Here is a 14,001-nt window from a genome sequence, read left to right as displayed (position 1 = left end):
TGAAGTCAGCCCAGGCTCGTTCCAAGGTGTACTATGATAAGACAGCCCGTCAAAGGACGTTTTGTATCGGGGACCAGGTGATGTTGCTGAGAAGTTCAAGGCAGAATAAGCTCGAAGTACAGTGGGAAGGACCGGCTGAAGTCGTTGCAAAGCTTTCTAACACTAACTACGCAGTGAAAATTCCCGGTAGGCGTAAAGAAGTGCGCATTTATCATTGCAATCTTATGAAGCCTTATGTGCAGAGGGAAGCCGTGGTAAATCTAACGTTAAACCTTCCCGAGGAGATGGGGGACAACTTGATTTGCCTCAGCGGAAAAGGAAGCAACGCTCAGGAGCTTCTCAAAAAGACGGAGCAGAGAGGAGAACTAAAGAAATCCCAGCTGTCCGATCTGGGCGAGATAATAACAGAGTTTGAGGCCTGCTTCGTGGACAGGCCAGGCAGAACTGATTTGACTGAGCACGATATTGAGCTGACTTCAGACGTGCCAGTGCGATCAAGGTGCTACCGATTTTCTCCAAGGCAAAGAGAAATTCTGGATAGGGAAGTAACTCGCATGCTGGAATTGGGAGTAATAAAACCTTCGGAAAGCGATTATGCTTCGCCTATGATCTTAGTAGAAGCTCCAGGTAAAGACCCTAGGCCTGTGGTAGACTACCGAAAGCTAAATTCTCTCACCAGGGATCAAGTGTATCCTATTCCGAATATTGAGGAGAGAGTAGAACAGGTCAGTAGAGCGGCATATGTGACTACGCTGGACCTTACTCGAGGATACTGGCAAGTACCGCTCACTGAACGCGCCAGCAGATACGCGGCTTTCGTCACTCCGACGGGCAGCTACCAGCCAACAATGATGAGTTTCGGGCTCAAAAATGCTCCATTTTGTTTTTCCCGACTCATGGATAGGGTTTTAAAGGGGTGTGAAACATTCGCGGTGCCTTATTTAGACGACATTGCGGTTTTTTCCGACTCATGGGCGGACCATATGGTACATCTAAGAGCTGTACTGAGCCTTTTGCGTCAAGCTGGACTAACCGTAAAGGCCGAGAAATGTTGCCTGGCAAGGGCGACCGTGGACTACTTGGGTCACAATGTAGGTCAAGGTTTCAGGAAACCCAGCGAGATTAAGATTTCTGCGGTAGCAGACTACCCGCGGCCGAGCACGAAGACGGAAATTCGAGCATTCCTGGGTCTGACTGGGTACTACAATCACTACATCCCTAACTATTCAGCTTTGGCTAGCCCTCTGACCGACGCTCTCCGCAAGACAGAACCGACAAATGTAGTCTGGGACGAACAAAAGGAAGCCTCCTTCGTAAACCTGAAGGCTGTGCTGATTAGCCGTCCGGTATTGCGAGCTCCAGACTATGGCCGAGAATTCACGGTCCAGTGTGATGCCAGTGATCGAGGGTTAGGTGCTGTTCTCTGCCAGAGAGATGACGACGGTAATGAGCACCCCGTGCTCTACTTGAGCAGAAAACTGAGTTCTAGAGAGAGGGCTTATTGCGCGTCAGAGAAAGAATGCGCTTGCATTGTATGGGCCATTCAAAAATTGCAGTGCTATCTTGGAGGGGCCAAATTCACCGTAGAGACGAACCATTGTCCCCTGGCTTGGCTGCAAACTGCGACATCGAAGAACAGTCGCCTTCTTAGGTGGAGCTTGATTTTACAGCAGTACAATTTTGAAATAAGATACAAAAAGGGGAAGTTAAATGGGAATGCGGACGCGCTTAGCCGCTCTTTCTAAGCGGTCCGAGATGTTCCTCACCATGTATCCAAATTGATAATCAGGTTTTTTTTTTTTTTCGTGCGCTTGTATATGTGTGGCTATGTAAAGCAGCACGTTTGGTTTTCTAGGAATACGTGGGTCCTGAACGTCTTGAGAGTGGGCTTTTCTCGAACAACAATGGCAGTTTTCTTTTAACCTGGTCTCTTCAGACGGGAGCCGAGTGCTTGCTTCGACATGTGGTTGAGTTTCAGACAGCTCGATTTGGCCTACAACAATCAAGACAACGCGACAAGCAACAGCGAGCTTCAAGCGTTCACGTGCAGGCCATTAAGTCGTCTCTTCATGCAGCAGCTGGGACTGCTGCCCTCCGAGTCTCTTCTGGCGGGGGAGGAGGCTGTTACGACCAAGCATCCGCATTTGCGCGCTCTATTGTTCGCCTGTGGGCATGGATAAGTTTTGTGAATATGTGGTGATGGTCCAATGGCTCTAAGTGAGCCTGTTTCCAGGAATTCTGTTTTTGTAAGCCTGTTTTGCTTTGTGGACAACCTGCAAATGCCAAATTGACCCTGTCAAGAGAACGTCTGGAAAAACACAAAGAAACGTCCCCCTGCGGGAAATAGCAGGAAGTGCTTTCTTTCTTTTGTTCACCCTTCCAGTCGAGAAGTGCTATCCTCCACTGATGAATGCCTCCTATCCAAAGGAGACGACAGAGTGACATGTTCGCTGACGTGCAGGACAAGAAAGGAGCATGACTCATACGGCCATTAAGTGATTTCCCGGGAATGCAGGAAAGATTTGCAATTGTCGAAAAGGGACAATGTTGGGAGCCCTATGCGGCGCCACGTGCACTCGGGTTTCTGAGAAGTAAAACCCCTTTTCAGAACCAGCCTGTGGTTTCTTTGTTGAAGAATAGAAATGTACCTCCTCTCCTCGCCGTTCCCAAGTTTTTCCCGCCAACAAGTGATCACGCCCAACGAATGAATGCCGGACCAGTCAGTGCTTCAGACCATCAGTGCAGTGATGTGTTCGATTGGATGCCGATACCTGAGGGGCGTGCCCTGGATTTGGTTGGTCAACATCTTCAGAGAGGGGCTGGACATAGGGGGGTTTTAAGGACGCTGCAGAGCACGAAATGTCGCTCTGAGCCCTGGGTAAACGGCTCATCCAGTCGCTTCTCGCTATGAACCCTTAACGCTTGCCATTTTGCTGATGTACCCTTCTTTTTCGTGTAAATATTGTAAATACGTTTTCTCAAAGTGCCAGTAAACCTGCTTGTACATATTTTACCAACTTCGAAGATTCAGTCCTTCTTCAACCCGGAGTCTCTGCACGCTACCAAGTGAAGGCCGGGTCGCCATAGCCCCAGCGTCACGACAACTGGGGGCAGCGGTGGGATAAAGCCACAACACTGTCGTATTGCGATGTGCCAAGGCGACGCGCTAGGCACCGCATTTGGAGCGGCGTCACGCGCAGGAACTCGTTCGGCTCACCCGGTAACACGACGCGTAGGAGGGCCTCGACCAATGGCGCTGCCGCTTGCACTTCCTCAAGCTTTTGCAGCGCCATCGACAGCGCCGGTGACACGTACACCACGTTCGGATCGGGGAAGTAGTCCGCGCGCATCGAGAACGGCTCGACCTGGTGGCGCGAGTCGAGGCCGTCATCGGGACTGGTCGCCAGCCAGAAGGCATTGGGCCGCGCCGACTGCACATGGAGGAGCGATTCGAGGAGGCCACCCCTGGCCAACCACAACAACTGACACTGCGGAGGAGACAGCTGCGCAGCCAGTGAGCTCTTGCCCCGATCCAGGCGAGTCTCGAGCAACGAGCGGGCCCGACGCATCCCGACCCCCTTTTCCCGCCAGGCCAAAGTTTCGACCACAGCAGCCGTGGCACGTTGCGTGGCAGCGAACAGCCTGTCTGCGCGGTCCTCTATTTTCGGCTTCAGGTACTGCTGTCCCGGCTCCAAGGCGGCGAAGAATCGCAGGGCGAACGGGTGCACATGTGCCAATAGCCGCAGGCAACCGGCCAGACGGGGAGACGCTACATCAGCCCAAGGTGACAACGGCAACAGGAAATGAGCTGCGGGTGGTAGCAGCGGCGCCAAGTGCACGATGGTGCGGTAGCCCAGGTAGTTGAAAACCACGGCCGCGCTGACATTTCCCAACAGCTCTGTGGCTAGTGTCAGCTGTTCGGGTTCGTGTACCAGCAGGGTCAGGTTGCCCTGCGACAGCAGCGATGAGTCGTCGCGAACGACAGCCACGTACTCCGCCCATTTCCAGTGGCGTGATCGCGGCAGGTCTCCGAGCCGGATGAGCCGCGGTCCGTACAAGAATGCGTCGCGCGGCTGCGCGTGCTCCAACGCCTGCTCCAGCTCGACTATGGAGATGGCTACAGCCCCCCACGGTTCTTCACCACCCGCGGGCTGAAGGAGACCCAGCGCCCGCTCGACGGTACGCACGTAACTGTTCAGGTCGCGCAACGGCAGCGACAACTGATGCTGTCGCAATGGCAGTGGGGTGCGGTCCAGTTGCATCGTGACACGGCCGTAATGGCGTCGCAGTGAGAGGCGTGCTATCGGGAAGACTCCAAGGCGTAAGTCCAGCATGCCGGCCAAGTCCCATAGTGAGCGATCCAATGGCTGGGCTCACGTCAGCGGCCATCCGGCAAGACCCAGGTGCTGCAGAAGGGCGCCTACCTGGTCCCAGTCAGCGCCCTGGCCCATGCATGCGCGGTACAGGTCGAGACCCAGCAAGGCATAATGTCCCGGACACGAACCGCGCAGCAGGGCCTCGGGGAGCGACGGGAAGCCAGAGATGGACGCGTTCAGGTGCGTCGCGAGCGCCAGGGCAGCTTGCTGATGTGGCAAAGGTTGGAGATGGCGGTGGCGCGCGCACACGAATTCGTAGAATCCACGGCACTCTGCGCCAGAGGAATCCAGGCGGCCGGCCTCCGTTTGGCAGGTTGTCGAGTTGCAGCTGGCGGACTTAGAAGAAGAATGCTGCCGACCGTGTCTCAGACTGAGTGAGAAGAGCACAGTGCCCACACACGACATGGCTCCGATGACACCGATGGTCACGGTCCGGTAGCGCTTCGGGATCATGGCCGACAGCAGCGGGTAGGTTCTTCTTCTGGAGCTGCGGTAGCTGGGTCACGCGCTATAGTGCGTGCGCAGGTGGTCGCGCGGGAGAGTTCGCTTGTCTCGCTTGATGGCGATGATAGTGCGATCTTGCCTTTCACAGCGGGTGAGCACCTAATTTATTTCTGTCCGCTAAGGTAAGAATAATATAAGCGGGAGGGCATCTGTGGCAGCCCGTTCTGTCGTACTTAGTGGGACTCAAAAGTAGCTTACCGGGCGCAAGAAAGAAGTGCCCTCTTCTTTCAGAATGCTCTGTCTACGGGGCACGTGAATCTGCACGTAGGCATCACTTTAATCAGAGCTAAAAACGAAGCTAGCAAGCTTCATGCAGCGTCTATTTTTAATTTCAGCCTCACGGAGCAAAAAATAAAATAAAAGGCGACGTCCGGCATATGCCGCCATCGTCATAAAACTCGCTGATTGGCCGGCGGGAGCTCAACGTCATGAGACAAAGGGACTTGGACGAGTTGGCAGGTGCCATCCAGGTCACGCGACCGAAGTGAGCGCGATGGCAGGCTCGGTGTAGATTAGCAGCTGTGCTTCGTTGTGTGCAGTCTTGTCTAGACTGCAGTTCCGCGTGCCAGGTGATGTTGCTGTTGTTGTGCTTTTAGATATTGTTACGTACCCACTAGAGAGATTGACCACACATGAATCCAGCAGAAAGGCTGGATTCATGCCTGTTGGATTACGGAGCACGAAGGAAGAAAATGAGCTTATCCATGGAATGAAACCACGGGCCACCTAACACATCTGTTTCTATCACTGCATGTCGCATTGACATCAGCATTTCAGACTTTGAAATGTCGTGCCCTACGCAGAAGCGCCGTGCTTCCGTGAGACCGTCTGAATATAGTCTGCCCTTGGCAAAAGCTAGAAAAAGACCGTCTAAACTTCTCCCCCAGACTAATATATTCGAAGAAGGGGGTTCTAGCCTCTTTAATTGGACAGTAACCATGGCACGTATCGCGCTCTTACAATGGAATTCCGGCTCCGTATACTATTCTCCACTGGATCTAGAACTACATTCTTAATCGTGGTTCCACGTACGTTTAAAAAAAGTTCCAGTCAAACTAAAACTTCCACTTGCAAAGTTTCACTTCTAGCTGCAAATTTTTAACGCGTATATGGAACTAGATTAACCGTGCACTTTTTCACAAATATAATCCTGATATCGTGCTTTTACGAGGAATAACAATCATAAATTACTTCAATAATTAAATGAGAACTTTTCAGTGAGAAATCTTCAAGTCTTCAGAGCGGATCGAAATATTGGCAGCGCAGTCAGATTAGTAATCATGCTATCTAAAAATGTATGCCATCAGACACCTATTTCTTGAAATATTCTGGTCGCTGCCTGTAACCTTTCAGAGACGAATATTTCATTTCCGCAGCGTACTGACATAACAGTAGCGAATGTCTATTTTCATTTAGGGGTGCACAGAACAGACTGTTTAGTTAGCTTAGTGGCTGGCGCAAATAGTGCAGTAATCCCAGAAGACATCAACTCCCCATATAGCTACTGGGGAAGTCGGGCTGATTCCTGTGGCCAGCTACTTTGGTTGTGGCTGTCTGCAAATGATCTACGCTGCTGCAATCGGAGAAACATTATCTTTATAAGAGGAGTCGCTCGCTCAGTCACTGACTTAACATTAGCCGCGGGTAGGCTAGAGGTCACTGATTGGTCTACAGATGATTCGAGCACATCTAATGACCAATTTGCTATAGTCTTCACTATCTGGTTACCTCTGCTCACCAAAAGTGGCGTGCCATAAATGTGTTCCACATTGTTTATAAAACATTATTGCCCGCCCCACTTTCCTTCATATTTAGTACAAAGAGAAGGGCTCAGCAGACAGGTTCACTTTTGCAAAATGCAGTAGACCAAAGTTAACTGTGCGCGCAGCCGCCTCTAATAAACCGCTGTCTCCTTCGCAGACGCAAGAATGTGGCAAAGCTTACCGTATCGGAAAAGAAGTCTGGAAGAGGCTATCCTGCAACCAGAGTCCAACTAATTGGTTAACTTAAGAATTCATTATCTGAATCGTTAGAAAGAACAATCGCAAAAGCTGAGGAGGATCTATAAAAGACAATTGGTTCACAGGAAGGGAAAGGCGCAGTATCTGTCACACTTGTAATGTGGACACCTGAACCGCGCCGTAAGGGAAGGGATGAAGGTGGGAGTGAAAGTGGAAAGAGAGAAAGGGGAGCCGTAGTGGAGGCTACGGAGTAATTTCGGCCCACCTACTGTGTAAAGCAACTCGACTCGCCGCAGGAACGCAGCTCCTTGTGGTGGGCGATTTTAATGCCCACCATTCGGCTTGGGGTTATCGGAAGAACAACCCCAAGGGTACAAAGCTGTGGCAGTCTATCCAGAACCTGGGCCTCAAAATTCTTAACGATCCCCATAAATCACGCGGGTCGGCAACAGCATTAGCGCAGATACCTCGCCCGATCTCACACTAACCAAAAACATTAGCGACGCCTGCTGGTCCAACACCAGAAACACACTAGGGAGCGATCATTACATAATAGCTACAACATTTGACACAACATTTCACAAACTGCACCACATGCGCGCACGCATCACCGATTGGGATAGGTTCAGACGCTTACGAGAGCAAACTGCCAGATAAACAACCTAACGGAGTGGATTGCTGCACTTAAAGAGGACGTCAAGATCACCACGGTCGAGACGCCGACTGAGGAGCCGCACCAGACGACTGACTCCAAACTCCTCCACATGTGGGAAGCGCATGCCAGCCTACTAAAACGTTGGAAGAGACAGAGACACAATAGAAATCTACGCAAGCGTATAGCCCAACTCGAGCGCCATATCGAAACGTACACTGTAGAGCTGCAGGAAAAACGATGGGGCCAAATCTGTGATAATATGAATGGGCAGCTTGGAAACAAAAAACATGGTTCTTCCTCCGACACTTGCTCGACCCCACACAGACAAAATGCACACAGCGAGACCGACTCACGAAATTAATTCACCAATACCAGGGTACGGACGCTGAGCTACTTGCCGAACTGCGAACACGCTACCTGAGCACATCCCACACAGACCCTCTACCCGCGTATGAGGGTCTCCCCAACGACACCCTGGACGCCGACATAGCAGATGCCGAGGTTTGGTTTGCTCTCAGCCAGCTCCGTACCACCACCGCGGCGGGACCTGACGGGGTGTCAAACAAAACGCTCCGAAACCTAGACCACACGTCTGTCGCGGCCCTGACGGAACTAACGAACACCTACTGGAGGGAAGGCGAGATCCCTCAGGAATGGAGGCACGCGCGGGTCACCTTCATCCCAAAACCAGGCAAGAAACTCGATCGAAAATTTGCGCCCCATCTCCCTCACGTCTTGCATCGGAAAGCTAATGGAACATGTCATCCTTAACCGACTGCAAAATTACGCGGAAGACCGCGACTTACTTCCTCCAACAATGATTGGCTTTAGGGCAAACTTGTCCACGCAGGACGTGATGCTACAGCTTAAGAAGGATGTGCTGGACCCTCCATGTGGAACTGGGACGAAGGCGGTACTCGGGCTAGACTCGCACGAACGCGGGAAGGTCCATCCTGTACAGACTACACATGTGCGAACAACTTCCAGAGAAGGACGCGAAAACACACTTACCTACACACATTAGGACAGCTCTATTCATTAAACCCTTGCCCAAGAATATGCACCCCGCGCACCACGAAGGCCGACGCATGGCGAGGGCTCGCGCCCTACATGCCAAGTACGGCCGACACGTCAATGCAGCATACGTGGACGCGGCGGAATATCGGCACACCCAGATACAAGCGTTCGCACTGGCCGCTGTGAATGGGAACGGTTCTCCGTTGGCGGCCGCATCAATCGCATCCACTTCCTCCGAGACGGCGGAGGAAGCGGCCATAGCCTTAGCTATTGCAAACACGTCCGCCGATATTATATTCAGTGATTCTAAAACAGCCATTCGCAATTTCGCGAGGGGTCGCATCACGTCTACCTCCCTCCGCATCCTCCAAAGCACACCTACTCCGGTTAGGGAAATTGAACTAATCTGGGTCCCGGCCCACTCGTCTAATCCGGAGAACGAGGCGGCTCACGCGCCCGAGGTTTCGTCGACCGGGCAGTGAGCGCGCCCTCCGACCCGAATTTCACGAAGGACGGGTTAATTTTTTTTCATGACATTACCCATCACTTCAGGCTGGAAAGGCGCACATATCCGCCCCCCCCCCCCCCCCCACAAATCTTTAACAAAGGCACAGGAAGTTACCTGGCGCCGACTACAAACACGCTCTCTCCTAACTCCGGCGGTGCTTGCCCTGATGTACCCAGGCCAGTACAATCCAACCTGCAGTAAATGCGGCGAAAGAGCGACATAAGATCATATTCTCTGGAACTGCGCAAATGATCCACCTGCGGTGGAATTAATACAGCTCCCTTCTCCCGAGCAGTGGGAAGCCGTGCTGGTCAGCTCGGACCCGCAGATTCAACTACGGGCCATCGAGCGGGCTAATAAGGTCGCCGCCAGCCATGGACTAGCGGCCATCTAGTACGTCTCTCCATCGACCTGCTTGAGCGACGAAATAAATGTTTTCCAATCCAATCCAATCGACCACCTGGGGATCTTTAACGTGCCCTGACATCACACGGAGGAGTTAAGTTAAATTGGTTCACAGGAAGGGAAAGGCGCAGTAACTGTCACACTTGCTCTGTGGACACCCGAACCGCGCCGTAAGGGAAGGGAGGAAGGTGGGAATGAAAGTGGAAAGAGAGAAAGAGGAGCCGTAGTGGAGGGCTACGGAGTAATTTCGACCACCTGGGGATCTTTAACGTGCGCTGACATCGCACAGCACACGGACGCCACTTCGTTTCGCCTCCATCGAAACGCAGCCGCCGCGGTCGGGTTCGAACCCGGGAACTCCGGCACAGTAGTCGGGCGTCTTACCACTGCACCACCCCGGCGGGGCAACACACGGAGGAGCAAAACCAAAATTTTGACACGTTTAAAATCCTTGTGAACCGAAGTGACAGCTCGGAACACGTGCGAACGTACCTCACATGGGATCCGTATTTTTCAGCGCCTGGATTTCATATTTCGCCTCGGATACTCACCCATTTTTGTGAGCAAGCCCGTGAAGGTGTAAGGATTCACCTGACACCTTATTTGCCTTCATACGACTGACCGCCGTTTGACTAGGACCTCATCTTTCACCCGCCACGAAGGAACCGAGCTAAGCCTAACGCTCGGCGTGGCACCGCTTTGTCCGCAGCGCAGAGCTGCGTCTCACCCCGCCCCTGCGGCCACTGAGCCATCGCCGCAGCTGCTGTAGCCTCGAAAACGTCGACATGGAGAACCAAGTCGACGGTACGCCCATCATTCCAGAAGAATTTGACGACGACCCCCGCTGGACCCGAATTGTTAAGGCCCAGCGTTCGGCCTACCCTAGAGGAGACTCTACTCCTCAGAGCGACCCCCTGAAGTCGGCCATTGCGCCCCCGCCATCACTGAAGACTCCCAGATTACGCCACCATGTCCCTCTACCTACCTCGACTTCCACAAGAAGACTACAAGATCGTGTTCCGCCCTGGCGGCGGCCTCGACCTCCGCACCACTACTAATGGGGCCCTCCTGACCTCACTTTGTGCCATCGCCAAAGTTGACTATGCCACTGCCCGTGCCAAGGATCGCGTACGTACAAAACTTATACAACAACTCATTCACTGTTAGTTCACCTTCAGACCAAGGCACCCGGTTATATGTCCGAACCTCTGAGCTGCGTCTCGCAACCAATTCGTACCCCCTGCGCGCTTATGTTGCCGCTCCTGACAACGCTCTCCGCGGCGTAATCTACAACGCCGTGGACAAACAGAGCCAAGAGGAGATCATAGCAGACCTACAAGCTATGAACCCCAGCAACACCTACGCCATTGCCGATGCAAGACAGATGGGACAGACGCGGTCCATCCTGATCACCTTCGTCGGCACAAAAGAACTACCCCGCACCGTGATATTCAACTGCGGCCTTTTTATCTGCCACCCTTTTCGCCGCAAGGCCGAAGCCTGCGCCAATTGTTGGAGCTACGGCCATCGCTCCGACGTACGCATCCAGCCCAGATCCGGTCGTTGCAGTCGCTGCGGAGCCGTGCACAAGATTCGGGAGCCCCCCGACTGCACACCTAAATGCATCTTGTGCCAAGGCACACATGTCACGGGATCCCGCCCATGTGGACTTCGCTACGCGCGGACCGGTCCCTCTCCAACAAACTCCAGCCTTAAGTCAACGTCATCCACCCCACCGCAATCAAAACCCTCCACCGAAGACTCCCGCCCATCTAGACCCCGCCAGCAACCAACTCCAGCCTTAAGTCAACGTCATCCACCCCACCGCAATCAAAACCCTCCACCGAAGACTCCCGCCCATCTAGACCCCGCCAGTGGTCCAACTCCCGGACCCGCCAAGAACGCAGCCCCCGCCGCCGCTCCGTCTCTTTTCCGCCACTGCAGAGCCAAGACACCTCATGGACTTCTTCCCAGGTGAGCTGGCCTTTGCAGCATCCCACCCCCAACCCCGAAAAAGAAGAGCTCAAAGCTCAAGTTGCTGCCCAAAACAGGGAGATTACCCTGCTAAAACAACAGCTGCAGGCGTTGTTGGGGCACCCCCAACTCCCCAGCCCTTCTCCACAGTGCCCCCACCACCTGTCACTCAAAAGCCCCAGCCGCCCCCATGTCCATTTCCTCCAATGCTTCCTCCCGCGCCACCTCCCCCTCCCGTACCCCTCCACAAAAGAGACGATCCACCAACCAGCCCACATCCACCCCGGAGGTGGAGCCCGTCATCCGCCACACAGCCTCGTTTCTTGATGCCCATGAGCAACGCCTCATGGCCGCAATTTCTACGCTGCGTACCGACACGCAGAAATGGATAGAACAAATTAACGAACGCGTAGCCAGAATTGAGGCCCGCTAGAGTGCCCACGACGCCGAACTTACCCAGACGACCCTAATAGTGTCACCCCTCCTCCCCTCCTACTCATCTCCCAATCCCCCGGCACCAGCAGGGGCACCCAGGCCTCGTGATGGCCAGACATCCCTCACGCCTTAATTTCTGGCAGTGGAACTGCCGTGGTTTCCGCGGAAAGCGGAACGCGCTGCAGCTCCACCTCCAGAACATCCCTCCCTCCGAGCTCCCCGCTTTAATCGCCCTCCAAGAAACTTTCTCCTCAGTTAAGCTGCGCGACTTCACTGCTTTCCATCCTCCTTCTGCATCCTCCTGAACATTGCCACTCTGGTTCACCGCAACTACACGGCGATAGAGCATCCTCTCGACGTTCCAGAGTGCACGCACCTTTTCCTAGAACTCCTCCCTCGGCGGCGACAGGATGCCAGTTTCTTTGTTCTTAATGTCTACAGCCCTCCTCGCACACCTTCAGCTCCTCTCCTCCTCCTCCTACGCAAAGCGCTTTCTCGCGCACATCGCAACGCGCTCCTCATTCTTGGGGATTTCAATGCACATCACGAGCTGGGGTTATCCTGGGAACAGTAGGAAAGGTCTCGCGCTATGGGCATTCATCCAGAACGAACAGTTATCCGTCCTTAATGATTTTCTGACCCAACCTGCATCGGCTCCAGCGTCCAACGCAACACTAATCCGGACCTTTCCATCTGCAAAAACGTCGTGGACGTAGTGTGGACGAACACCTGGGTCTTTTTCGGCAGCGACCACTATATCATGTTCATCTTTCTCTCCGCCTAGCCTATCCTCCCGCCAGCGTGTGAGCCAGGTAGCCAGGTAGTTCCGCCACTCACGGCAACATGCCCCCACATCCATCTCAGACCTTTCTCAATGGACTGCCACCTTGCTCAAAGATATTTCATCCGCCACCTCTACCGTCCCTACCCCTCCTAACTCCTCCACGACTGACAGCCGCCTCCTTCACCTATGGGAGGCGCATCATTCCCTGCACCGCCGCTGGCTTTCACAAAAACACAATCGCTTACTACGCCTCCGCCTTGCCCGCCTGGGTATGGAAATTGAGGAGCACTGCTCATACCTCACCAGGCAGCAGTGGGGCCAGACATGCGACCGCATGGCCGGTAACCTCGGACTGAGGGATACGCACTCCTACGTGTCCTCCTTGACCCGTCGCATGCCAAGGCCACGCAACGCAGGGATGTGACGCGCCTCCTACAGTCCTCACCGCTATCCGATTCCGATTTCCTTCTTGCACTCCGAAATCGCTATCTCTGCACTTCCCCTCCGTCCCCCCTCCCTTCTTACACCGGCACCATTAATTCTGCGCTTGACGCAGATATCACTTTCGGGGAGGTTTGTGCGGCACTTAATAAGCTCCGCACCACTTCCGCACCAGGAGCAGACCAAATTTCTAACAAGGCCCTCCGTAACCTGGACACATCATCCCTAGAGGCCATTACGGACCTCTTTAACAAACATTGGCTCGAAGGCACTCTGCCTTCTGAGTGGACCCACGCTAAGGTGACCTTCATCCCCAAGCCCAGCAAACCCATAGACATTCAAAATCTCCGTCCTATTTCCCTCACCTCTTGTCTCGGTAAGTTCTTTGAGCACGTCGTTCTAGACCGCTTACAGAGCGTCCTCGAGGACAACCATCTTTTCCCCGATTCGATGTTCGGCTTTCGCCCATCCCTCTCTACACAGGATGTCATGCTCCAGCTCTCCGAAAAGGTCCTTCACCCTCTTCACGCCAAGTGCACTCGCGCGATCATGGCACTAGACTTGACGAAAGCATTTGATAATGTCTTACATACCGCCATCCTAGACGCCCTTTCTACCCTTAACGTGGGTTCCCGAATCCATAGTTACACCAAGGCTTTTCTTGCCCATCGCACGGCTGAGATCTCATTCGGCACACTCTCCTCTCCCGCTTTTACCCTTGGAAATCGAGGTACCCCCCAGGGTTCTGTTCTCGCTCCCCTTCTCTTCAACATCATCCTTTTCCCAATGGCACGTGCCCTAGCTAGAATTCCTAACCTCTCTCATGCTTTTTACGCTGATGATATCACCCTCTGAGTGACTACCGGCAATCTTGGTGAGATGGAAGCCACTCTCCAGGCGGGCGCTAAAACGGTCGCCGATTATGCTCGCACGGTCGGGCT

The sequence above is a fragment of the Amblyomma maculatum genome, chromosome 6, assembly GCF_055883805.1.
Source record: "Amblyomma maculatum isolate TAMU_Amacu chromosome 6, ASM5588380v1, whole genome shotgun sequence".
Taxonomy (NCBI): domain Eukaryota; kingdom Metazoa; phylum Arthropoda; class Arachnida; order Ixodida; family Ixodidae; genus Amblyomma; species Amblyomma maculatum.
Note: the sequence above shows the minus strand (reverse complement) of the source record.